General features: G+C 38.0%; 2 pseudogenes; both read right to left on the bottom strand.

Moving 5' to 3' along the window:
* Positions 1 to 5,885: 5,885 nt before the first annotated feature.
* LOC107127364 (olfactory receptor 2D3-like) lies at positions 5,886 to 6,809 on the bottom strand (annotated as a pseudogene).
* A 15,571-nt stretch (positions 6,810 to 22,380) lies between these two features.
* On the bottom strand, positions 22,381 to 23,308 carry LOC107127363 (olfactory receptor 2D3-like; annotated as a pseudogene).
* Between the last annotated feature and the right edge of the window lie 4,661 nt (positions 23,309 to 27,969).

The raw sequence follows: 27,969 nt of genomic DNA, 5'->3' as shown, positions 1-27,969 counted from the left end.
TATTGTGAATAGTGCCGCAATAAACATACGTGTGCATGTGTCTTTATAGCAGCATAATTTATAATCCTTTGGATATATACCCAGTAATGGGATGGCTGGGTCATATAGTACATCTAGTTCTAGATCCTTGAGGAATCGCCATACTGTTTTCCATAATGGTTGAACTAGTTTACAATCCCACCAACAGTGTAAAAGTGTTCCTATTTCTCCACATCCTCTCCAGCACCTGTTGTTTCCTGACTTTTTAATGATCGCCATTCTAACTGGTGTGAGATGGTATCTCATTGTGGTTTTGATTTGCATTTCTCTGATGGCCAGTGATGATGAGCATTTTTTCATGTGTCTGTTGGCTGTATGAATGTCTTCTTTTGAGAAATGTCTGTTCATATCCTTTGCCCACTTTTGGATGGGGTTGTTTGTTTTTTTCTTGTAAATTTGTTTGAGTTCTTTGTAGGTTCTGGATATTAGCCCTTTGTCAGATGAGTAGATTGCAAAAATTTTCTCCCATTCTGTAGGTTGCCTGTTCACTCTGATGGGAGTTTCTTTTGCTGTGCAGAAGCTCTTTAGTTTAATTAGATCCCATTTGTCAATTTTGGCTTTTGCTGCCGTTGATTCTGGTGTTTTAGACATGAAGTCTTTGCCCGTGCCTATGTCCTGAATGGTACTACCTAGGTTTTCCTCTAGGATTTTTATGGTATTAGGTCTAACATTTAAGTCTCTAATCAATCTTGAATTAATTTTCGTATAAGGAGTAAGGAAAGGATCCATTTTCAGCTTTCTACTTATGGCTAGCCAATTTTCCCAGCACCATTTATTAAATAGGGAATCCTTTCCCCATTTCTTGTTTCTCTCAGGTTTGTCAAAGATCAGATGGCTGTAGATGTGTGGTATTATTTCTGAGGACTCGGTTCTGTTCCATTGGTATATATCTCTGTTTTGGTACCAGTACCATGCTGTTTTGGTTACGGTAGCCTTGTACTATAGTTTGAAGTCAGGTAGCGTGATGCCTCCAGCTTTGTTCTTTTGTCTTAGGATTGTCTTGGAGATGCGGGCTCTTTTTTGGTTCCATATGAACTTTAAAGCAGTTTTTTCCAATTCTGTGAAGAAACTCATTGGTAGCTTGATGGGGATGGCATGGAATCTATAAATTACCTTGGGCAGTATGGCCATTTTCACGATATTGATTCTTCCTATCCATGAGCATGGTATGTTCTTCCATTTGTTTGTGTCCTCTTTTATTTCACTGAGCAGTGGTTTGTAGTTCTCCTTGAAGAGGTCCTTTACATCCCTTGTAAGTTGGATTCCTAGGTATTTTATTCTCTTTGAAGCTATTGTGAATGGAAGTTCATTCCTGATTTGGCTCTGTGTTTGTCTGTTACTGGTGTATAAGAATGCTTGTGATTTTTGCACATTAATTTTGTATCCTGAGACTTTGCTGAAGTTGCTTATCAGCTTAAGGAGATTTTGGGCTGAGACAATGGGGTTTTCTAAATATACAATCATGTCATCTGCAAACAGGGACAATTTGACTTCTTCTTTTCCTAACTGAATACCCTTGATTTCTTTCTCTTGCCTGATTGCCCTAGCCAGAACTTCCAACACTATGTTGAATAGGAGTGGTGAGAGAGGGCATCCCTGTCTTGTGCCAGTTTTCAAAGGGAATTTTTCCAGTTTTTGCCCATTCAGTATGATATTGGCTGTGGGTTTGTCATAAATAGCTCTTATTATTTTGAGGTACCATCAATACCGAATTTATTGAGCGTTTTTAGCATGAAGGGCTGTTGAATTTTTTGAAAAGCCTTTTCTGCATCTATTGAGATAATCATGTGGTTCTTGTCTTTGGTTCTGTTTATATGCTGGATTATGTTTATTGATTTGCGAATGTTGAACCAGCCTTGCATCCCAGGGATGAAGCTCACTTGATCATGGTGGATAAGCTTTTTGATGTGTTGCTGAATCCAGTTTGCCAGTATTTTATTGAGGATTTTTGCATCGATGTTCATCAGGGATATTGGTCTAAAATTCTCTTTTTTTGTTGTGTCTCTGCCAGGCTTTGGTATCAGGATGATGTTGGCCTCATAAAATGAGTTAGGGAGGATTCCCTCTTTTTCTATTGATTGGAATAGTTTCAGAAGAAATGGTACCAACTCCTCCTTGTACGTCTGGTAGAATTCAGCTGTGAATCCATCTGGTCCTGGACTTTTTTTGGTTGGTAGGCTATTAATTATTGCCTCAATTTCAGAGCCTGCTATTGGTCTATTCAGGGATTCAACTTCTTCCTGGTTTAGTCTTGGAAGAGTGTAAGTGTCCAGGAAATTATCCATTTCTTCTAGATTTTCCGGTTTATTTGCATAGAGGTGTTTATAGTATTCTCTGATGGTAGTTTGTATTTCTGTGGGGTCGGTGGTGATATCCCCTTTATCATTTTAATTGCGTCAATTTGATTCTTCTCTCTTTTCTTCTTTATTAGTCTTGCTAGTGGTCTATCAATTTTGTTGATCTTTTCAAAAAACCAACTTCTGGATTCATTGATTTTTTGGAGAGTTTTTTGTGTCTCTCTCTCCTTTAGTTCTGCTCTGATCTTAGTTATTTCTTGCCTTCTGCTAGCTTTCGAATGTGTTTGCTCTTGCTTCTCTAGTTCTTTTAATTGCGATGTTAGAGTGTCAATTTTAGATCTTTCCTGCTTTCTCTTGTGGGCATTTAGTGCTATAAATTTCCCTCTACACACTGCTTTAAATGTGTCCCAGAGATTCTGGTATGTTGTGTCTTTGTTCTCATTGGTTTCAAAGAACATCTTTATTTCTGCCTTCATTTCGTTATGTACCCAGTAGTCATTCAGGAGCAGGTTGTTCAGTTTCCATGTAGTTGAGCGGTTTTGATTGAGTTTCTTAGTCCTGAGTTCTAGTTTGATTGCACTGTGGTCTGAGAGACAGTGTGTTATAATTTCTGTTCTTGTACATTTGCTGAGGAGTGCTTTACTTCCAATTACGTGGTCGATTTTGGAGTAAGTACGATGTGGTGCTGAGAAGAATGTATATTCTGTTGATTTGGGGTGGAGAGTTCTATAGATGTCTATTAGGTCTGCTTGCTGCAGAGATGAGTTCAATTCCTGGATATCCTTGTTAACTTTCTGTCTCGTTGATCTGTCTAATGTTGACAGTGGAGTGTTGAAGTCTCCCATGATTATTGTATGGGAGTCTAAGTCTCTTTGTAAGTCTCTAAGGACTTGCTTTATGAATCTGGGTGCTCCTGTATTGGGTGCATATATATTTAGGATAGTTAGCTCTTCCTGTTGAATTGATCACTTTACCATTATGTAATGGCCTTCTTTGTCTCTTTTGATCTTTGATGGTTTAAAGTCTGTTTTATCAGAGACTAGTATTGCAACCCTCACTTTTTTTTGTTCTCCATTTGCTTGGTAAATCTTCCTCCATCCCTTTATTTTGAGCCTATGTATGTCTCTGCATGTGAGATGGGTCTCCTGAATACAGCAGACTGATGGGTCTTGAGTCTTTATCCAGTTTTCCAGTCTGTGTCTTTTAATTGGAGCATTTAGTCCATTTACATTTAAGGTTAAGATTGTTATGTGTGAACTTGATCCTGCCATTATGATATTAACTGGTTATTTTGCTCGTTAGTTGATGCAGTTTCTTCCTAGCCTTGATGGTCTTTACATTTTGGCATGTTTTTGCAATGGCTGGTACCAGTTGTTCCTTTCCATGTTTAGTGCTTCCTTCAGGGTCTCTTGTAAGGCAGGCCTAGTGGTGACAAAATCTCTAAGCATTTGCTTATCTGTAAAGGATTTTATTTCTCCTTCACTTATGAAACTTAGTTTGGCTGGATATGAAATTCTGGGTTTAAAATTCTTTTCTTTAAGAATGTTGAATATTGGCCCCCACTCTCTTCTGGCTTGGAGAGTTTCTGCCGAGAGATCTGCTGTTAGTCTGATGGGCTTCCCTTTGTGGGTAACCCGACCTTTCTCTCTGGCTGCCCTTAAGATTTTTCCCTTCATTTCAGCTTTGGTGAATCTGGCAATTATGTGTCTTGGAGTTGCTCTTCTCGAGGAGTATCTTTGTGGCATTCTCTGTATTTCCTGGATTTGAATGTTGGCCTGCCCTACTAGGTTGGGGAAGTTCTCCTGGATGATATCCTGAAGAGTGTTTTCCAACTTGGTTCCATTTTCCCCCTCACTTTCAGGCACCCCAATCAGACGTAGATTTGGTCTTTTTACATAATCCCATACTTCTTGCAGGCTTTGTTCATTTCTTTTTCTTCTTTTTTCTTTTGGTTTCTCTTCTCGCTTCATTTCATTCATTTGATCCTCAATCGCAGATACTCTTTCTTCCAGTTGATCGAGTCGGTTACTGAAGCTTGTGCATTTGTCACGTATTTCTCGTGTCATGGTTTTCATCTCTTTCATTTCGTTTATGACCTTCTCTGCATTAATTACTCTAGCCATCAATTCTTCCACTTTTTTTTTCAAGATTTTTAGTTTCTTTGCGCTGGGTACGTAATTCCTCCTTTAGCTCTGAGAAATTTGATGGACTGAAGCCTTCTTCTCTCATCTCGTCAAAGTCATTCTCCGTCCAGCTTTGATCTGTTGCTGGCAATGAGCTGCGCTCCTTTGCCGGGGGAGATGCGCTCTTATTTTTTGAATTTCCAGCTTTTCTGCCCTGCTTTTTCCCCATCTTTGTGGTTTTATCTTCCTCTGGTCTTTGATGATGGTGATGTACTGATGGGGTTTTGGTGTAGGTGTCCTTCCTGTTTGATAGTTTTCCTTCTAACAGTCAGGACCCTCAGCTGTAGGTCTGTTGGAGATTGCTTGAGGTCCACTCCAGACCCTGTTTGCCTGGGTATCAGCAGCAGAGGCTGCAGAAGATAGAATATTTCTGAACAGCGAGTGTACCTGTCTGATTCTTGCTTTGGAAACTTCCTCTCAGGGATGTACTCCACCCTGTGAAGTGTGGGGTGTCAGACTGCCCCTAGTGGGGGATGTCTCCCAGTTAGGCTACTCAGGGGTCAGGGACCCTCTTGAGCAGGGAGAGTGTCCCTTGTCAGATCTCAACCTCCGTGTTGGGAGATCCACTGCTCTCTTCAAAGCTGTCAGACAGAGTCGTTTGCATCTGCAGAGGTTTCGGCTGCGTTTGTTATTGCCCTGTCCCAAGAGGTGGAGTCTACAGAGACAGGCAGGTTTCCTTGAGCTGCTATGAGCTCCACCCTGTTCGAGCTTCCCAGCAGCTTTGTTTACCTACTTAAGCCTCAGCAATGGTGGGCGCCCCTCCCCCAGCCTGGCTGCTGCCTTGCCGGTAGATCACAGACTGCTGTGCTAGCAATGTGGGAGGCTCCGTGGGTGTGGCACCCTCCCGGCCAGGTGTGGGATATGATCTCCTGGTGTGCCTGTTTGCTTAAAGTGCAGTATTGGGGTGGGAGTTACCTGATTTTCCAGGTGTTGTGTGTCTCAGTTCCCCTGGCTAGGAAAAGGGATTCCCTTCCCCCTTGCGCTTCCCAGGTGAGGCAATGCCTCGCCCTGCTTCAGCTCTCGCTGGTCGGGCTGCAGCAGCTGACCAGCACCGATTGTCCGGCACTCCCCAGTGAGATGAACCCAGTACCTCAGTTGAAAATGCAGAAATCACCGGTCTTCTGTGTCGCTCGCGCTGGGAGTTGGAGACTGGAGCTGTTCCTATTCGGCCATCTTCGCATTTTCTTTTCTTCTTTTTATTTCCTGTGTCTACCAAGGTGCCTCGCTTTGAATAGGCAATTTGTTGAATTGATCTGAGAAAAGAGGTAGGAAAAGAGAAAAAAGAAAAAAGTGGAGGAGTGGGATGAAAATGGAAAAAAATTCCAAGAAAATAACTTCTTTCCAAATCCCTAAAATGGTCATCTATTTATTTTACAGTTATTCTCCTGAGAGCTCCCTTGACACCCTTGTTCCTTAAACTATAAATGATGGGGTTCAGCATGGGTGTCACTGCTGAGTAGAACACAGAAATCATTTTATTCCTTTCATTCATTATCTTGGAGTTTGGCCTCATGTAGCCAAATATTGCTGAGCCATAGAAGAGAACAACGACAATGACATGGGACGCACAAGTAGAGAAGACCTTCAGCCTCCCCTCCCTGGACTGCATCCAGATCACTGTGGAGATAATATTCTAGTATGAGACAAGGATGGGGGAGCCAGGAGCCAGGAGGATTACCACATCCATTGCAAAGATGGCTATTTCTGTGCTGTAAGTGTCTGCTGAAGCCAGCTTCAGGAGGGCAGGAGGTTCACAGAAAAAATGGTTAATGATATTGCTTCCTCGGTAGGGTAGGCTCATTGTGAATGTGGTGTCCATCAGAGATACAAACACTCCACTGGCCCAGGACCCTATGGCCAGCTGGACACATACCCAATGTGTCATGATGGTGGAGTAGTGCAGGGGCTTGCAGACAGCCACGTACTCGTCACAGGACATCACTGCCAGCAGTGCACACTCTGTACCTCCAACCAGCAGTAAGACAACAATCTGTGTTGAGCATCCAGCAAAGGAAATGGTTTTCCTCTTCACCAGGAGGTGGATTAGCACCTGAGGGACAGTGACAGTAGAAAAACAGAGACCAGCAAAGGACAAGTTTCTAAGGAAAAAGTACATAGGTGTGTGGAGTCTGGAGTCTATATGAATGAGTACAATGATCACCAGGTTTCCCAGAACAGTGAGCAAGTAGATAATCAGGAAAACGAAGAAAAGCAGAACTCGTGTCTCTGGATCCTGTGAAAGGCCCAGGAAGACAAATTCATTCACATAGGTTTGGTTCTCTTCTCCCATGAAGGTTTTATTCCTGTTTTTAGGTCAGCAACAAGAAAAGGAACACATATTGATGAGTAATTTAAAAACTGCGAGTAACTTATGTATTTTATTAATTAGAATTCAAAATGGAACTACTGATTTTTGTCTCTTAATAGCTTCCATATGAAAAAAACCTGCATTTTCCTTTTGCTCAGTAGCACTGACAATTGAAAACCACTTCTGATATTTTCTCCCTTTGAATCTTTTAAGAGCACCCTCAGGGGAGAAATCATCCTGAGTGTGCTACATGACCAAGCCTTGACTGGACCACCTAATGATTAAGAGTCCTTAGCTATGTCTACAGTGCTCATTACAGTGCTTTCTTCCTTTTGTGTAGGTTTGAGAAGCAAACAAAATGATTTGCTTTAAACCAATTAAGTTTTTATATGCAAACTGATAACATTTATGAAGGCTGATTTTTAAAATTATATTAGCAAAATGATCCCAATGAAGCACTCTGAGTAGCAATGGGAAATTAGGCTAAAGGAAAATATAGTAGTCTGTGACCCTGTCCCTCACCCAAATTCTCCTGTCATTTATTTTCAACACATAAAGGGTGCTGATACACAATAAAAATAACTGCTTTATTAGTAGCTGTACTCAGTAACATCCTTAAACTATCCTCTAATGTGTCCTCCATATTCTTTTCCTTTTTTCTTTTTTTGCACAGGGTCTTTATAATAATAACATTAATTATTTTGTATTAGGCATTCTCCTGGTGGCCAGTCATTATTGAATTTTTTTTTTTTGCGTTCCCTGAAAAAAATCCTCTTGAAGTCAATATGAGGTAGTTATAATTCTCTCTGTTATACAGTTGATAAAACAAAGGCTTATAGAAATTCTCAAACTTGTTCCTGTGAACCTTGCTCATTATTTCTGTATTTTGCAATTATTTTTCTTTCTTCCTCAAAAACTGCTTGCAGAGATTAAACTTTTTTTTTTTTTTTTTTTTTTTTTTTTGTTTTTTTTTTTTTGAGACGGAGTCTCGCTCTGTCGCCCAGGCTGGAGTGCAGTGGCGCAATCTCGGCTCACTGCAAGCTCCGCCTCCCGGGTTCACGCCATTCTCCTGCCTCAGCCTCCCGAGTAGCTGGGACTACAGGCGCCCACAACCGCGCCCGGCTAATTTTATGTATTTTTAGTAGAGACGGGGTTTCACCGTGGTCTCGATCTCCTGACCTTGTGATCCGCCCGCCTCGGCCTCCCAAAGTGCTGGGATTACAGGCGTGAGCCACCGCGCCCGGCCGAGATTAAACTTTTACACAGTTCTCTCTATCTTTCACATCCACTTCTGGGAGACAAGCCCACACAGCGTTTCCATTTCCATGGTTTTAGGACTAAGCCACAATAACAGAGTGATCAATAGGGACAAAAATAACAGTCAAGCATACTTTAACAGTTATTTTTCAACATTTTGGGAGGGTCTTACCCACTGGACAACAGGAAGTATTAAAGGAATAAATACTGAGAGGTGACAAACATGATTTGCCGATAATTTGATTATATATACTAAAAGAACCAAAAAGTCAATTCAACCTTGATAACTGATTGGAAATGTGGTTTGATGCAAGACAAGCAATTAAACATTCTTGTGTTACTATATACCAAAGATAACCAAATAAAAATTATTGCAAAAATAATTCCTTCACAAAAGGAACAATACCTAAATTTAACAAGGGGTACACAAGAAACATCCAAGACCTATTTAAAGAAAAGTGTGAAACATGATATCTGAATAGATAAACAGACACATTGATTTTATAAATAGAACCACAAAGTCTTACAGAAAAAATTCACTGAAATTCCAACCATGTTTACAGAGAATTTTTATAGAGGAATTTAACATACTTATTCCAAATTTTATCTAGATGAGTAATTCAATGATAAAACATATTTTAAATTTCCCCTTATTAATGTAATGAATACTGAGTAGACATAAAAAACTTCCCCAATAAACATAGTGTATGGACATATCTCATTACATATGGAAATTTGATACATGATAAATGTGGCATCCTAAATAAATATATTTATTAAAACAATAAAGGACAATTACTTCTTCACTTTTAAAATTATTTACATATGCATGTATATCCATATCTATACACACATAATGTAAGGATAAGCAATAATTCAACCTAAATGTATTACATTTAAAAAAAATTTAGTTTTTTTTGGTGGGAATGCAGATTGGTACAGCCATTATGGAAAATAGTATGGAGGTTTCCAAAGAAAATAAAAATGGAACCACCATATGACCCAGCAATCTGTCTTCTGGGTATGTACCAAAAAGAAATGAAGTCACCACCTAGTAAAGATGCACTCCCATGTTCAATGCAGTATTATTCACAATGGCCAAGATATGGAAACTGTCAATGGAAAACTGGCATTTTAAAATACTAAAAAAGTGAGATACACACACACACACACACACACACTTACACAATGGAATACTATTCAGTCCTTAAAAAGAATGAGATCTTGCCATTTGTCACAACATGGATGAACCTGGACAACATTATGCTAAATGAAATAAGTCAGACACAGAAAAAAAATAGTGAACAATCTCACTTGTATGTGGAATCTAAAAAGCAAAAATCAAATATACAGAGATAGTAAACAAAACAGTGGTTAACAGGGACAGGGCTGGGGTTGGAGGAAGAAATGGGAAGATGTAGGTTGAAGGAAAAAAGGTACAGATATGTAGAGATCTAATGTACAACATGAAGACTATTGGTAACAAAATTGTACTGTATTTGGGATTCATGCTAAATAAGTAGATTTTATCTGCTCTTGCCACAAAAATTATGAAAAATAGGAAACTGCATGAGATAATGTATACATTCGTTTCACTAGGTTAACCTTTTTGCTATTTATACATATATCATAACATCACATTGTTTACCTTAAATATACAAAAATTATATTTTAATGAAACTCAGCTTTATATAAAATCAGGTAGTCTTTCTGTCTAGCTGATTATCTATCTATCTCTCTATCTATCTCTCTCTCTATCTATCATCTGTCTATCTATCATCTATCTCTCTAATTTTTGGATGGTGAAAGCTTTCCTAAACAGGTACCCAAATAAATCATAAAGGAAAATGCTAACAACTTGACTATTTACAAATATCAGATTTCTATGTAGTGGATGCCACTATAAACAAAATAAAAATATAAGTAAAATAATCTGGGGAAATATCTGCAAAAAATTAAAAAAGAATTTTATTATTATATTTAGTACATAAAGACCTCTTAAAAATTAGTAATAGGCCAGGTGCGGTGGCTCACGCCTGTAATCCCAGCACTTTGGGAGGCCAAGGCGGGCGGATCACAACGTCAAGAGTTCGAGACAAGCGTGGCCAACATGGTGAAGCCCTGTCTCTACCAAAAACACAAAAAAATTAGCCGGGCGTGGTGGTGCGCGCCTGTAATCCCAGCTACTCAGGAGGCTGAGGCAGGAGAATCGCTTGAACCCGGGAGGCAGAGGTTGCCGTGAGCCGAGATCGTGCCGTTGCACTCCAGCCTGGGTGACAGAGCTAGACTCCGTGTCAAAAAAAAAAAAAAAAAAAAAAAAAAAGAGTAATAAAAGACTTATAACTCATTATGCAAGGTCTTTAATTCCTGTCCACAAAATGGATAAAACTGAACAATAAACATGAAACAAGAACATGTACATTAAAACAACAAACGAGATATAATATTTTGCCTTTTAGGTAAAATTTCTAAGGATATTACTTCTAAGTTTGATAATATAGTAAGACTACTATAATAGGTAATTAAGTGAAAAGCAAGTCATCATGCTTTATATGTGATACATCATTTTAATCTTTTAAATGAAGTGTAAATGGGTGCGTATGTTTGGATATATATGGGTATATGGGTATTTGTGTTTATATTTGTACAGATGTTTCTCCTACAGTGAGAGTCCACAGATCATGAACTGCTGTCAGCTATAAGGGGGTGGCACAGCTCTCTGATTAGCTCTGGAGGTTCTGAAGTTGTACTGCAGATTTGAATTTTGGCCTCTCTAGTTGATGTTTGGCCAACAGCAAATCACTTAGCTTTTCTGGGCCTAGCTTTCTTCAACTGTAATATGGTGTTGTAAGTAATACATATCTAATAGTGTTTATGTAAAGATTAAATAAAATATAAGCCATTTAAATAATTAAGGTCAGTAAACAAGCCTAGCTCATAATATTATATAATATCCCATTATAATAATGGGATCATGATCTAGAAGTAACTAAAAAATTATGATGGTAGCTGTTAAGGACAAAACATAGTAACACATGGCTGATGTATTTGACTGAGGAAGATGATTATTGTCATTAACTATTTTTACCCTTAACATTCTTTTTCTTTGCTTATCCTTTGAGACTGAAACTGTATTGCTAGCAAAATTCAAAGTCAAGGCCAAATGTGGTAAGAGAGAATGAGGGGCATCTAAGCATATAGAATAAAGGACAACGGCAAGCATTGGTTAGATTTAATCAGGTTAGTCTCTCTCTCTTTTTAGAAACTCTTTTTGTATTATGTTAAAATTTCAAATATATAAAGTGGAAAAAAACAGTAAATTAAATCTCAAGTACCTAACCTTAAGATTCAAATGTTCTGATCAATTTTGCTTAGTTAATCAGAGTTTGACTATAATAACAAAGTATATCTAAAACAACATAAAAACTTCTGTATTATTGAAAGTCTAAAAATTAAGATTGTCATATAAGTCTGACAATAGAACCTAAACTTTCCCTAAAGTTAAAAATAAAAAACCCCCCATACATAAGGATTCATAGAAATTCATTATTAAGTCATAGCAGAAGAGTTTATATACATGGTTTGTAGATCCATAGAAAATTGTTAATAGTGATTAACTCCGGGGAAGTGGAATTCTGTTGGGAACAGGGCAAATGGATACAGGGGGAATTTCATTTTTTAATGCTTATCTATATTGTTTTATTTTAAAACCTAGATCTCATTTTTTAAGTAAAGAAAGAAAACAAGAATGTTTTAAAATAAGTGCATTTAAAAATAAAATATGAATAAATTATGATGATAGAATACAGACAATATAAACCGTAACTAATAATAAAGATAATGTTAGAGTGTTGCAAAAACAGAAAGACAAATTGTTGGATCAGAGTAGAAATCAGAATCAACAAAGGCTGCCTAAGAATAAGATAAATGCTAAAGTTAGCATTTTCAATAGACAAGTGCATATAATTCAACAAATCATGCACCAAGTACACACTAGAAAAGAAAACACTGATACATGTGACTCAAAATATTTTATATATATATATAGTTCACAAAGTAAAATGTGAATAATGAAATGGAGAGATTACTGTAATGTATGTAGCAGATCAAGTATTAATATCTTTAGTATAGAAAGTATTATGAAAAAATAATAAGGAAATAAATGATAAATATTACAAGAGAAAAAGTGTAAGCATGAATTGACAATTCATGGTAAATTTTAGTCTCAGTACCATTTAACAAAGGGAAATTAAAATTAGATGTCTTTTTTACTCATCAGATTGACATAATATTTAAAAATTTATAATATTCAGTAGTAATAAAGTTCTTGTCTTACTGGAAATACAAATTATTAAAATCTGCATGAGTGGTAAGTTGTTAATATAGAGCAAGGTATTAAAATGAATAATATACTTTAATAAAGTGTATTTAATCTTAATACTTTGTAATAAAAATAAAATGTTTTGTCAAAGCTGTGGACAAAATAAATTTGTGTGGATGTTTGTTATAGTATTAGTTATAATTACAAAGCTTGGAAAAAAAGACAAATATTCTTAAGTAAATATAGAACATCCAAATGATAAAATACTATGCAGCCACCAAAAATCTATGCCAAATATTTCATAACATAAAAAATGTCTGCAAGATGTTTAAGACAAAAAAGTGGAGTAAAAGTATTTTCCACTGTAATTATCATTTTAAAATTTGGCTCTTCAAGGTGTGCATGTGTGTTTTTCTGAGTGATGAGATTACAAGTGTCTTTTCCTTTTCATCTTTTTGCGATTTTATAGTTTCTATATACGCTATAACAAAAATATTTTTTACAATCAGAAAATAATTAATAATCTGGACCCTTCTTATTTCTTTATCCTCATCTCTTCCCTTTTTCTATCCTCCAGCTTTATGTTCTGGAAAGTTGCACACATCCTTTCCTAAAGTTGCTGTTTATTGAGAGGCCCTGTATTAAGCTGTTTGTATGCCTTATCTCATTTGATCTTCAGAATGTTCTTACTCTGCCCATTTTATGTAGATAATGGAACTGACCAGTAAGGTGATAAGGTACATTTTCTAGGAGTGAATACCTGGGATTGGACCCCAGGTGCCCAGATCCAAGTTCCATGTTCTTCATCACTACACATATTGCCTCTTTTAAAAAATTTAATAATTTTGAAATAATAATTAAGGAGATAGAGCAGGCCAAGAGTGAAATCAAGCTGACTCTAATTTTGCTGTACACTAATACCAACACTAGCTGCCTTTCTTAAAACTTACTAGTTTTGGCCGGGCGTGGCGGCTCACTCCTGTAATCCCAGCACTTTGGGAGGCCGAGGTGTGTGGATCACGCGGCCAGGAGATCGAGACCATCCTGGCTAACACGGTGAAACTCCGTCTCTACTAAAAATACAAAAAATTAGCCGGGCGAGGTGGCAGGCGCCTGTAGTCCCAGCTACTTGGGAGGCTGAGGCAGGAGAATGGCGTGAACCCGGGAGGCGGAGCTTGCAGTGAGCCGAGATCGCGCCACTGCACTCCAGCCTGGGAGACACAGCGAGACTTCCTCTCAAAAAAAAAAAAAAGAAAAAAAGGCCGGGCGCGGTGGCTCAAGCCTGTAATCCCAGCACTTTGGGAGGCCGAGACGGGCGGATCACGAGGTCAGGAGATCGAGACCATCCTGGCGAACACGGTGAAACCCCGTCTCTACTAAAAAAATACAAAAAAAAAAAAAAAAAAAAAAAAAAAAAAAACTAGCCGGGCGAGGTGGCGGGCGCCTGTAGTCCCAGCTACACAGGAGGCTGAGGCAGGAGAATGGCGTAAACCCGGGAGGCGGAGCTTGCAGTGAGCTGAGATCCGGCCACTGCGCTCCAGCCCCGGCGACAGAGCGAGACTCCGTCTCAAAACAAAACAAAACAAACAAAAACAATACAAAACAAAAAAAACTTACTTATTAATTTTTTCTTTGCTTTTCTTGATTTTACTTTTATTCCTTTAATTCCATTATCAAACATTCCCAATACCTCTCACTTTAAAGAGAAAAAAACAACACAAGTCACAATAACCAAGAGTTGGAAATGTCTATCAATGAATGAAGGGATAAACCAAATTTGGTATGCACAAAAATGGAATATTATTTAGCCTTTAAAAAGAAGAAAATCCTTCACATGTTGCAATAAGGAAGAATCTTGAGGACAATTATGCTAAGTGAAATAAACCAATCATAAAATTACAAATGCTGAATGATTCCACTTACATAAAATATCTAAAGTAGTCAAACTTCATAGAAACAGAAAGTAAAGTGATGGTTTGCAGTGGCTAAGGAGAGGGAGAAATGGGGAGTTGTTGAATGAGTGTAGAATTTCAGTTTTGCAAGATGAGCCGCTAGAGATCCGTTTTACAGCAATGTGAATATAATTAGCGCTACTGAGCTGTGTGCACCTAAAAATGGTAAAGATGATAAATTTTGTGTGGCTTCTAAACCACTATTTATAAAAATTATATTCTTTGAAGAAAAGAGAAAACCAGTGCAACCTCCCTTGATTCTATTATTCTTTGTATCTATTATATAAATTTTGTTTATTCTTTTATTATTAGATTTATTAAATACATGTCCAGCACTTACTGCTTCTACTTTGTATCACATCACTGGCCTCTCAAATCCTTTCAATCTCATGTTTGTTTCCATGATTGTATTGCATCCATGATTCTATCAAAGCCATTATGTTTTCTTATCCCATATCCTCTTCAGTCTTTATGAGACTTGGTATAATTTAACTATAAATAGTTCTGAAAATCTGTTGTTTCTGTGATTGTAGGATACTGTATTTTTCTGCATTTCTTCTTGTGTTCTACTAATCATGCTCTCTTAACCTTATTTCCAAGTTGATACTTCTGTTTTCTTCTATATTGTCTACATCTTATATGGAAAAACAAATCACAAAAAAATGCAAAATGCTACTACTAGAAAATTGTTAATTCTTATCTCAGTTTCTTATTTTAAACAGCTTTATTGAGGTATAATCAACATATAAACATTGTATATGCTTAACGTGTACAACTTGATATTTTGATATATACACATTGCAAAGTGATCACCACGATCAAGCTAATTAACATATCCTTTTCATACAGTGGTGAAAAGGAGATGTTAATTTTCATTTCCTTTTTCACCCTGTGTTGAAAAGACTTAATTTAAGATCTACCCTCCAAGCAGATTTCAGTGCATAATACATTATTATAATGTACATGATGTACATGTACATTAGATCTCAAGGTCTTACTCATTTTGCCTAAATTATATTTCGTACTCTTTGATCATCACTCCATTTCTTCCATTCTTTTAATTGTCTTCCAATTCTTTGAGTGGTTTGTCTACTGCCAATGTGCACAACAATCATTTTTACCTCTTTTCTCAACTTTTATCCTAGGCTTCAGCCAAAAATACTCTGCAGTTCTCCTAAATTTCACATTTCTCACAAGAACATTCTGACTTCTTTAGCTTTAACCATTCATTAATTGCCTAGAGACAGCTTTAATGTGATGACTTTCTAAAGTTCTTTACTTAGTCTAGAAGGCATTATTGACCTTTATCTTTACAATGTCCAGAAAATATTTGCACATGCTTCCTTTCATGCAGTTGTTACAGTCTTTTATATTTGTTTACTCGTTTGTTTCCCTGGACAGACTTGCTGTTTGAAGGTAGTGGAACATAAATCATTTATTTCTATCATCTGTATTTCAATATCACCTGACACACAGTACAGTTTTAATAAAAATTAGTTTAATGAATTGAATAAGCAGACTCATGCCTAGAACCACATCAACATAATCACTCCCTCAAGAGAAGTGTGAGTGAGCAGAGGGGGCTATGTTGGCTGTTGAGACTTTGAACTCTGACCTGGGGGTGGGAAGATCTTGACTTAGAAAGTTCCAGGATTGATCACCCGGTGAAAGGGAGATTATGGATGCACTGTCAGCAACATCTCCATGAAGACGGGTGAGGTCAATGTGACAGGGACTAAGGATAGGGAGGAGGGCTGCATGCCTGCTCATGTAGACTACCATGCTCACACAGCCTTGTGTGGCCATCCAGGGATGTCTGACTACAAGCAGTTTCTGTCTGTGTATCTGGGGCCAGAGGCTCAGGTTCTATCCTAATCTTGCTGGCTCTCAATGCCTAAACTCACCTGGCTAAGAAGAATGAGGAAAGGAGCCCTGAATGGGGTGCACTGAGGCAACAAGGGGCAGAGAAGAATCTGATAAATTAGCTTTTATTGCAGAAGGAAAGACAGCAGGTATCTATAGCCCTTGCAGTCTCTCTGGCATCTTTGGTCGAGGAGTAGTTACAATACAGAATTCATGAGGGCATTACTCAGAGAAGCAACAAAGGAGAGCACATATTCTCTCCAGAAGCCTGATGATAAACAGAGAGAAGCAAAGGAAGGAAAGGCAAAGTCCTCATGAACAGAATCAAGATTTCACACTTCTTAAAAAGATTAATTACTCCTCAGCATCCTAACCACTCTCACCTGGAGCACTGGCATGAGACAAGCACAGGACAAAGTGCAGCGATGAAGAGATAAGCAATGAAAGAAGAAAGTTGTGATTTCTGCAGGGTGCTGATCCATATTCTACTAGGCACTCTCCTCTTCAATTTACCAAATATGCTGAGGTTGGGACATCATCTGGGCCAAGCGTTATTCCAACTCAATTCAAGGAGCACCATCTTATTAAAGGACACAATCCCAAATTCACCTGGGAATAAGCCTGGAGGATTTCCTTAAAGGAAATCTTTAAACCCAAGGTCCAAGAGCTATCACAATCAGGATATTCCCTGGAGCAGTCAGTGATGTTAACTTTTTAAACTTTTCTACAATAAGAAAAATCAATGGGCATTTTAAATTGTAATCTCAAACTGAAATACCTGAATCTCATCTGATGTCAGGTATTAGACTGTTTCTCAAACCAACCTGTGGACCTCTGGGGTCTCCAAGTACTTTGTCATATTTTTTAAAATAGAGGTTTCAGTAATGATAATGTAAAAGGTAACTGACGTAAACATATTCTGCATCTGGACGATGCCTGCTAAACTGAGAACTACCAGAAGAATTCAGAACTCTGCATTTGTACTCAAAATGCTCTAATTGTCTTCTGCTAATGGGGAAAACACACTAGAGGTACATGGTGTAGTACAATATGTCATGACTGTTTAAATGAAGGCTTTATTGTATCTTTCAAAATGCAGAAGAACAATGTGAGAACTAAGTCAGCACATAACACAGGACCATATAAATGTGTCCAAAGGATAATTCTTGATTTTCCCAGAGTCTTCCTTTTGAGTTTTCCCCAGAATCCACAGCATTGCTCAGGCCAAAGATTTAGCAAGGATATTTCTTTCCTCTCTTTTTTCAGTTTTCACATCCTATATACTCATGTGTTAGTATCTTCTCTGCCTCTCCATTGCTACAATCCTAGTTTAGCCCATCATTTCTTACCTGGGCTACTACAATAGAACCAATCTCACTGGTCGCTTTTCCTGCTTCCATGCTTATCCCCACAATTAATTACAGCACTCAAAGTGACCCTCCAAGACATAGTATCAAATGGCTTTCCATTGAACATAAAATAAAATCAATCACGTTTGAGAACTTCCAAGGCTACCATAGTTTAATTTGTGTCATTTAAAAAGGTATGTCCACCTGGAAGCTCTGAATGTGACCATCTTTGTAATAAATATTTTTGCAGATGTAATTAAGGAAAATCTCAAGAAGAAATTATCCTGGATTAGGGTGGGTCCTACATCTGGCCTCTGCCTGTTCTGTGACATTCATTACCACTCTCTTGTCACTCAGTCTCCAGACACATCTTCTTTCTCCGCCCTGATCTCAAACATCGTATTTCTATCCAAGCCATTAGACTCCCTATTCTCTCTGCCTGGACCCTTTTCCCTCACATCTTTCCTTGGTTGGTTCTTTGTTCTCCACCTTTTTGTCACAGCACAAATATTAATTGCTGTGAATATAAAATGTCCTTTAACCATCAGATGGTCTTTCTACCTACTTAAAATTGCAACCTACCTCCTCTTGTTTTTATTTTCTCACAGCACTTATTAACATCAGACATATTATGTGCTGTGCTTATTTGTTTATTTTGTATCACCCTCTTTCAAAATATAAGTTCTAGAAAAGAAGGAATTGTGACCATAGTTTATTGCTATGCATTCAGCATCTAGAAGATTAATAAATAAGTTAGATGGACTCAGTCTGTTACTAAAATTGATATTATATGAGTTGATTAAATACAAAAGTAATGATCATACAACCTGTGGCAGAAGTGAAAGAAAATTTATTACCTTTAAAATGTGAAAAACTATTTGTTCTAGAAAACATGGATATTTCCCAGAACAATGTAACTACAGTAGCCTGTTAATGTCTCAAGTGCTATACATTCATCTAGACACTGCTGCACAGTCATTGATGGTCTGGCATCTAGTCAGAAGTTGGTGCTTTCATTTAAAAATTATTGTCACTATTTGTACTTTCTTACCTTGTTGACTCCACCACTTTCTTGTTGGTGACCAGTTATATAATGTTTTATGAACTCAAAGTGATTCAGGAGCACTTTTTCATTGATCATTCCAATTATATTATATAACTTCCCTATTACTTAATGGCAAGAAAAGAGAGCGTGGTCATGAGACAGCAGTATGTCTAAGAATAGCTGCTCTTATTTATAACACTGCTTCTCAAAGGATCTGTAGTGCAGAGCCAGTTTTTTTTTTTCTTTTTTGTACTTTTGAAATTTTCCATACACTAAGGACTGATACTTTTGTAAAGCATATATATCACTTGCAGTTCACAGAAAGGTCCTAGCTCATGGATCACACTTTGAGTAACACTGATTTATAGTATTGGATTTTATAACACAAGCAGAAATGTGAGATATGAATTTCTAGGTAATACTATACCTTTGTTAGTTGTGATTTTTGAAGATTTTGTTTCAATGCCTCCTTAGGTTGAGAACCTAGTGATCTTTCTATTTATGAAAGGAGAATGGCATGCTAGTCACAGTTTTTGAACAGTTGGACACAATTTTTCTTCCATTTCCAAGGAGTGCGATTGTCCCTTGAGATGGGCTTTTCAAACCACTACAGTCTTCCATCATCTGTGATGCACATGATACCTTGCACATGACTTGACCTCTGTGGGACAAACATTGCCTATTTTTTGAACTTTCAACTTAATCACTTAACAAATCTGTAGGTTGATAAAACCAAAAGTGCTGGTATTGGTATACTGACAATTGACCAGAGCTTTAGGTTGGGAATGTTATAATCTGACTAAATCAATATATAGGATTTATTCTGTGAGCAGTTTTGTAAGCTTATGTCTGCATGATAATTCTCTGTAGCATGCCACATATTAAGACCCTTTTGTAGAGTCATCCTTATCTCAAAACTGTTTCACAGTCTCAGTCTTTTCTAATAGGTAGTAACCATTGTTTTAAAAGCCAGCATGCTACTATTTGTCACTCTCTACCCACCAACCCACTTTTCATGGGACAACAATATGCAGATGACTCCAGAATCTTGGACTGACCATTATATGTGCAAAACAAACATATGGACTGACTTTTTCTGTCCTAATATTAATTATTACATAAACTTTGGGTAGTCCTCATTCCCTTTGATAGCACAGACGGCAACATATTAAGTGCTGTAGGGTACAAAATTGCTTATAGCAGTAGGCAAGTTACCAGGGATGTGGGTTTAGATATTTACATGATTAATCAAGAAAGGTCTTTGATAGATAAGCACCGAAATGAAATGATTTCAGTAGGATTTATTATCTCCTTTCTTATACTGCAATTAAACAATACTTCTCAGTTTTGTTTTTTTATATGCCATATTTGATATTATAAGCTATGTATATATTCCTATATATATCTACAAAAAACACATATTGATCCTAAAATTCTGCCTAATACTTTAGAAATATCAATTTATATGTGTTAGTTCACACATTTTAGGTACGTTAGCCTTTGAATTATTAGCCTTGTGTATTAGTTCGTTCATGCACTGCTTTAAAGAAATACCCGAAACTGGGTAATTTATAAGGAAAAGAGGTTTAATTGGCATATGGTTCTGTAGGCTGTGCAGGCTTCTGCTTCTGGGGAGGCATCACCAAAACTTACAATCATGGTTGAAGGCAAAGGGGAAGCAAGCACATCTTACATGGCAGGAGCAGGAGTTGGGGGCGGGGAGGTGCTATACACTTTAAACAAGCAGAACTCTTGAGAACTCTGTCATAAGACAGCACTAGGGGGATGGTGCTAAACCATAAGAAAGCATCCCCATGATCTAATCACCTCCCACCGGCCCTCTCCTCCAACACTGCGGATTACAATTTGATGTGAGATTTGGGTGGGGACACAAATCCAGATTACATCACCTTGCATTTTTACAGTTCGTAAGTCCAACTTTCTTTTATTACCCAACATTTAGAGATAGTTCAGTGGCTGATGAAAGTAGGATGCCAATTTCACAAAAGATCTGCTTCTTTTTATATTATCATCTTAGTCCACATAATCTGAAAACCGTAAACACCATATGTATACAGTGAATTGACTATTTCATGCATTTATTTTCCCACACAGAATCAGTTTATATACAATACATTCAATTCAGCAAGGACACCATCATATAGAATAAACAGCACTAGATAGTAAGGACAGGCCATGGACACTGAAGATGTAGCAGCTAGAAGTCAAGACAGAAAGGTTGACTCGTATCAAGGTCAACCCATTTTCTATGGCTCATGTCATCCTTCACCCATAATTGCTTTATTTGTAGATACATTAAGAGGATATAATGAAGTGAGACGTGAGCTCCAAGTTTAAACTGCTTCCAGGAAAAAAATAAAGTGCCTCTATACTTTTCCCACTTCACAAAAAGCAGGTTTTCCTAAGGTTAGCGGCACTAGTTTTTGTAGGACTAGAGCTCCTATAGAGGGCTACATAGCAAATGGGTAGGATGAGTCAGGGGATATATGTAAATCTAGAAAAGAAGACTTCTCTATACAAAGTAATGGGACATGTTTGTGTCATGGGAAATCTTCCAAGAGATATGAACCATGGAGGGGAGAATGAGCAGGACAGGGATGGTGCTCAATTTACATGGCTCACAGGCCTGCATCGGGGGTGGAAATTGGTAGTTTCTTACATACCAATAAAGTATTGGGTCCATTCCGCTTGATATCTAGTGTTAGACCTTCAGTTTGAGGGTAGGGAACAGGATAACAGTGGACTTTCTTCTAAAAGAGAGAAGTGTGCCTGATGAACACAGGTGAGAATCTAGGTATGTCACTGATAGTGCCTCTGCCATAACAGAGAACTGTTGCAGTAGATAAAAGAGACTGAATGGGACCAACTCATCTCTCAGAGAAAACTCTACCTTCTGGGATTGCTTCCCATGTGTCAGTCATTCTATTGCACTTCCCACAGAGGAGAACTTTATGGATACTGGCAAAATCAAACTTACAGAGGAGAGGAGAGCTTGTCTGAGGGGGATCAGCTGTGGAGTGTTGGTGTCACAGGGTTTCTGACATGACAGTTTTGGTGTGAGAAGGTTGCTTTTCAATTCCAGTTTCCTCAAGCCGGCAATTATCCTTAAAAGGAGGCAGTGGGCAAGGTATCAAAGATATTTGTTAGAGTGTGAGATCCCAAACCTTGTTGTTTAGGACAACAGCTTCCCTTTGTGTGATTAAACTGGCTATAGTGGTAGATTGGAATTCCACAAATCAAAGAAATATTCACAGTATCAGAGCTTCATGGGAAAAAATCATTGACATTTCCCCACTGGAAATTGGGGAATCTAGCTTACTGACCTCTGCTATGATTTCAAAATCAATGGATAGCTATAGATGACGTTGGCATGAGATGAGTTTAACAAGCAGCTGTGGAGTTTAGAGACAAAAGGGGATATCCCTAGGTGAACATGGATTGGTGCACTGTAAGGCACAACATGTAAAAGAAGATTTTATTCACTGTAAAAATATTCTTTCATATACTAGCCAAAAAGCGTTATGAGGCAAATGAGTTGCAGCCTCAGAGAATAAGCCTGAGCAAGACTGCATTAGACAAATCTGAAAACATTCCTAGGGATGCAAGGGCACCTGTATGACTTTTGCTGATGTCTCAGACTAGACATGTTTCAGGGAAAAAAAGCTGTTAAAGATGTTGAACCACTTTGGAATGTCTCTGCCCCCTGATTATATACCAATATGAAGACTACTGCCTCTGAGAGACACTATTTTCCAAATACTTTCCTAAATGCTTCTTTCACATCCTTGTTCCTCAGGCTATAAATGAAAGGGTTAATCACTGGTGTTATGACTGAGTAGAACACTGAGACCACTTTATCCCCTTTATTCATTTGCTTCAAATTAGGCTGCATGTAGGTAAATATTGTTGACCTGTAGAATAAGAAAACAACAATGAAATGGGATCCACAGGTAGAGAACAACTTTAGCCTCCCCTCCTCTGACTGTATTTGAATTACAGTGGAGATAATATTCCAGTAGGAGAAAAGGATGAGAGAGGCAGGACCTAGCAGAATTACAACACCTATTGCAAAGATGGTCATTTCTGTGCTGTAGGTATCTGCTGAAGCCAGTTTCAGGAGGGCAGGAGGCTCACAAAAATAATGATTAATTATATTCTGTCCCTGATATGGGAGACATAAAGTGAATGTGGTATCTACTAAAGACACAAATGCTCCACTGGCCCAGCACCCCGTGACCAGCTGAATGCAAATTCTCTGGGTCATGAGAGTGGAATAGCGCAGGGGCTTGCAGACAGCCACATAGCGGTCATAGGACATCACTGCTAGAAGTGAACTCTCTGTACACCCTGCTGTTAGGAAGAAAAGCATTTGAATTGAGCACCTAGTAAAAGAGATGGTCTTTCTCATGACCAGCAAATGGGATAGCATCTGGGGAACAATAGCTGTAGAGAAACAGAGATCAGTAAATGAGATTTTTAAGGAAGAAGTACATTGGTGTGTGAAGTCGAGAGTCAACCTGAATTAGGAGTATGATGAGCAGATTCCCAAACATAGTCAACAGGTAGATGATAAAAAATATCACAAACAGCAGAATCTGGGTTTGATGATCAGAAGAAAAGCCCAGCAAGATGAATTCAGTCAGATAGGTTTGGTTTTCTTTGTTCATTGACATTTATTTCTGTCTATAAATTAGCATAATTAGTACAATCAAACATTGACTATGATGGCGTGCCAAAAACCGAAAGTGAAGGTCTCGTTGGAGGAACAAGTGTTCTGATGTAGAAAAATTTTGTAAACATTGAGCACACTTGATTTTATAATTTTTCTATCTCTATATTTCTACTAAAGCCATGTGGTTGGTAGATACAGAGAATTCAGGAATATGCCTTCTTGTTGCTCCTTGTTGGTAGAACGTTATCATTCATAGAGCCATTGTTCAACAATTGTGTGGCTAATGTCAAAAAATGTCTTTATGGAAAATTACATGTTATTTGTCTGAACTAAAGAAAAAGGATGCAAATATATGAATTTGAAAATAAAAAAGATTTCTTTCTCTTGCCTGATTGCCCTAGCCAGAACTTCCAACACTATGTTGAATAGGAGTGGTGAGAGAGGGCATCCCTGTCTTGTGCCAGTTTTCAAAGGGAATTTTTCCAGTTTTTGCCCATTCAGTATGATATTGGCTGTGGGTTTGTCATAAATAGCTCTTATTATTTTGAGGTACATTCCATCAATACCGAATTTATTGAGCGTTTTTAGCATGAAGGGCTGTTGAATTTTGTGAAAAGCCTTTTCTGCATCTATTGAGATAATCATGTGGTTCTTGTCTTTGGTTCTGTTTATATGCTGGATTATGTTTATTGATTTGCGAATGTTGAACCAGCCTTGCATCCCAGGGATGAAGCCCACTTGATCATGTTGGATAAGCTTTTTGATGTGCTGCTGAATCCGGTTTGCCAGTATTTTACTGAGGATTTTTGCATCGATGTTCATCAGAGATATTGGTCTAAAATTCTCTTTTTTTGTTGTGTCTCTGCCAGGCTTTGATATCAGGATGATGTTGGCCTCATAAAATGAGTTAGGGAGGATTCCCTCTTTTTATATTGATTGGAATAGTTTCAGAAGGAATGGTACCAGCTCCTCCTTGTACCTCTGGTAGAATTCGGCTGTGAATCCATCTGGTCCTGGACTTTGTTTGGTTGGTAGGCTATTAATTATTGCCTCAATTTCAGAGCCTGCTATTGGTCTATTCAGGGATTCAACTTCTTCCTGGTTTAGTCTTGGTAGAGTGTAAGTGTCCAGGAAATTATCCATTTCTTCTAGATTTTCTAGTTTATTTGCGTAGAGGTGTTTATAGTATTCTTTGATGGTAGTTTGTATTTCTGTGGGGTTGGTGGTGATATCCCCTTTATCATTTTTAATTGCGTCTATTTGATTCTTCTCTCTTTTCTTCTTTATTAGTCTTGCTAGCGGTCTGTCAATTTTGTTGATCTTTTCAAAAAACCAACTCCTGGATTCATTGATTTTTTGGAGGATTTTTTGTGTCTCTATCTCCTTCAGTTCTGCTCTGATCTTAGTTATTTCTTGCCTTCTGCTAGCTTTTGAATGTGTTTGCTCTTGCTTCTCTAGTTCTTTTAATTGTGATGTAGGGTGTCAATTTTAGATCTTTCCTGCTTTCTCTTGTGGGCATTTAGTGCTATAAATTTCCCTCTACACTGCTTTAAATGTGTCCCAGAGATTCTGGTATGTTGTATCTTTGTTCTCATTGGTTTCAAAGAACATCTTTATTTCTGCCTTCATTTCGTTTTGTACCCAGTACTCATTCAGGAGCAGGTTGTTCAGTTTCCATGTAGCTGAGCGGTTTTGATTGAGTTTCTTAGTCCTGAGTTCTAGTTTGATTGCACTGTGGTCTGAGAGACAGTTTGTTATAATTTCTGTTCTTGTATATTTGCTGAGGAGTGCTTTACTTCCAATTATGTGGTCGATTTTGGAATAAGTGCGATGTGGTGCTGAGAAGAATGTATATTCTGTTGATTTGGGGTGGAGAGTTCTATAGATGTCTGTTAGGTCTGCTTGCTGCAGAGATGAGTTCAATTGCTGGATATCCTTGTGAACTTTCCGTCTCGTTGATCTGTCTAATGTTGACAGTGGAGTGTTGAAGTCTCCAGGAAAAGAAGAAGTCAAATTGTCCCTCTTTGCAGATGACATGATTGTATATTTAGAAACCCCATTGTCTCAGCCCCAAATCTCCTTAAGCTGATAAGAAACTTCAGCAAAGTCTCAGGATACAAAATTAATGTGCAAAAATCACAAGCATTCTTATACACCAGTAACAGACAAACAGAGAGCCAAATCAGGAATGAACTTCCATTCACAATTGCTTCAAAGAGAATAAAATACCTAGGAATCCAACTTACAAAGGATGTAAAGGACCTCTTCAAGGAGAACTACAAACCACTGCTCAGTGAAATAAAAGAGGACACAAACAAATGGAAGAACATACCATGCTCATGGCTAGGAAGAATCAATATCGTGAAAATGGCCATACTGCCCAAGGTAATTTATAGATTCAATGCCATCCCCATCAAGCTACCAATGAGTTTCTTCACAGAATTGGAAGAAACTGCTTTAAAGTTCACATGGAACCAAAAAAGAGCCCGCATCTCCAAGACAATCCTAAGTCAAAAGAACAAAACTGGAGGCATCACGCTACCTGACTTCAAACTATACTACAAGGCTACAGTAACCAAAACAGCATGGCACTGGTACCAAAACAGAGATATAGACCAATGGAACAGAACCGAGTCCTCAGAAATAATACCACACATCTACAGCCATCTGATCTTTGACAAACCTGACAAAAACAAGAAATGGGGAAAGGATTCCCTATTTAATAAATGGTGCTGGGAAAATTGGCTAGCCATAAGTAGAAAGCTGAAAATGGATCCTTTCCTTACTCCTTATATGAAAATTAATTCAAGATGGATTAGAGACTTAAATGTTAGACCTAATACCATAAAAACCCTAGAGGAAAACCTAGGTAGTACCATTCAGGACATAGGCATAGGCAAAGACTTCATGTCTAAAACACCAAAAGCAATGGCAACAAAAGCCAAAATTGACAAATGGGATCTAATTAAACTAAAGAGCTTCTGCACAGCAAAAGAAACTCCCATCAGAATGAATAGGCAACCTACAGAATGGGAGAAAATTTTTGCAATCTACTCATCTGACAAAGGGCTAATATCCAGAACCTACAAAGAACTCAAACAAATTTACAAGAAAAAAACAAACAACCCCATCAAAAAGTGGGCAAAGGATATGAACAGACATTTCTCAAAAGAAGACATTCATACAGCCAACAGACACATGAAAAAATGCTCATCATCACTGGCCATCAGAGAAATGCAAATCAAAACCACAATGAGATACCATCTCACACCAGTTAGAATGGTGATCATTAAAAAGTCAGGAAACAACAGGTGCTGGAGAGGATGTGGAGAAATAGGAACACTTTTACACTGTTTGTGGGATTGTAAACTAGTTCAACCATTATGGAAAACAGTATGGCAATTCCTCAAGGATCTAGAACTAGATGTACCATATGACCCAGCCATCCCATTACTGGGTATATACCCAAAGGATTATAAATCATGCTGCTATAAAGACACATGCACACTTATGTTTATTGCAGCACTATTCACAATAGCAAAGACTTGGAATCAACCCAAATGTCCATCAGTGACAGACTGGATGAAGAAAATGTGGCACATACACACCATGGAATACTATGCAGCCATCAAAAAGGATGAGTTTGTGTCCTTTGTAGGGACATGGATGCAGCTGGAAACCATCATTCTTAGCAAACTATCACAAGAACAGAAAACCAAACACCGCATGTTCTCACTCATAGGTGGGAACTGAACAATGAGATCACTTGGACTCGAGAAGGGGAACATCACACACCGGGGCCTATCATGGGGAGGGGGGAGGGAGGAGGGATTGCATTGGGAGTTATACCTGATGTAAATGACGAGTTGATGGGTGCTGACGAGTTGATGGGTGCAGCACAGCAACATAGCACAAGTATACATATGTAACAAACCTGCACATTATGCACATGTACCCTAGAACTTAAAGTATAAAAAAAAATCTTTTTGTAAATGTCAAACACACTTGATTTTATAATTTTTCCATCCCTATGTTGGATGGAAATATTGAATCTAAGGTAATGAAGGGTGAATCTAAGATAATGAGTAAATAGATCAGAAAGAGTTAGGAAAGGTAACAGAGTCATGGGAAAATGGCTGGGACTCAGAGCTGGAATCTGATATCCCTGGAAAATATTGAGCTCCCTGTTGGAAAGAACAAGGTATCAAAGCAGAAATTCAGCCCTCCTGGCAGAACTTTCTTGAGATAGGGAAAAATCAAAGATGACAAACATATAAGTGTTTTTTTTTCACACAGAAGTTTCTATGTCTAGCTGGCAGTATAGGAGAAATGTGAGCAGAACTATTGTGGCTGTAGCACTAGCTCATGAGCTGTCGAGTATGACTTAACTTCAAGACAACTGGGTCACAGTGAAGTTTCTAATCCTGCATTTCCAGGAAGACTGGATCTGAATTTGATCCATCCTGAATCTATAGGAAGGTCCAACCTGCAGGAGGGTCTATTGGCTTTGAGGGACCAGAAAGGCAGAGGCAGGGAACACTTTGAGGAATTGGTAAAATCAAATGAGAAAGATTTTCCCTTTAGCTTCACTCTAAGGAGATGACACCGAGAATCAATGATAAACTCTGACATCAAAAGCCAATATAACCTCTTGCTTAAGTC

The sequence above is a fragment of the Macaca fascicularis genome, chromosome 14 (assembly GCF_037993035.2).
Source record: "Macaca fascicularis isolate 582-1 chromosome 14, T2T-MFA8v1.1".
Classification (NCBI taxonomy): Eukaryota; Metazoa; Chordata; class Mammalia; order Primates; family Cercopithecidae; genus Macaca; species Macaca fascicularis.
This window is presented reverse-complemented; position numbering and strand designations above follow the sequence as displayed.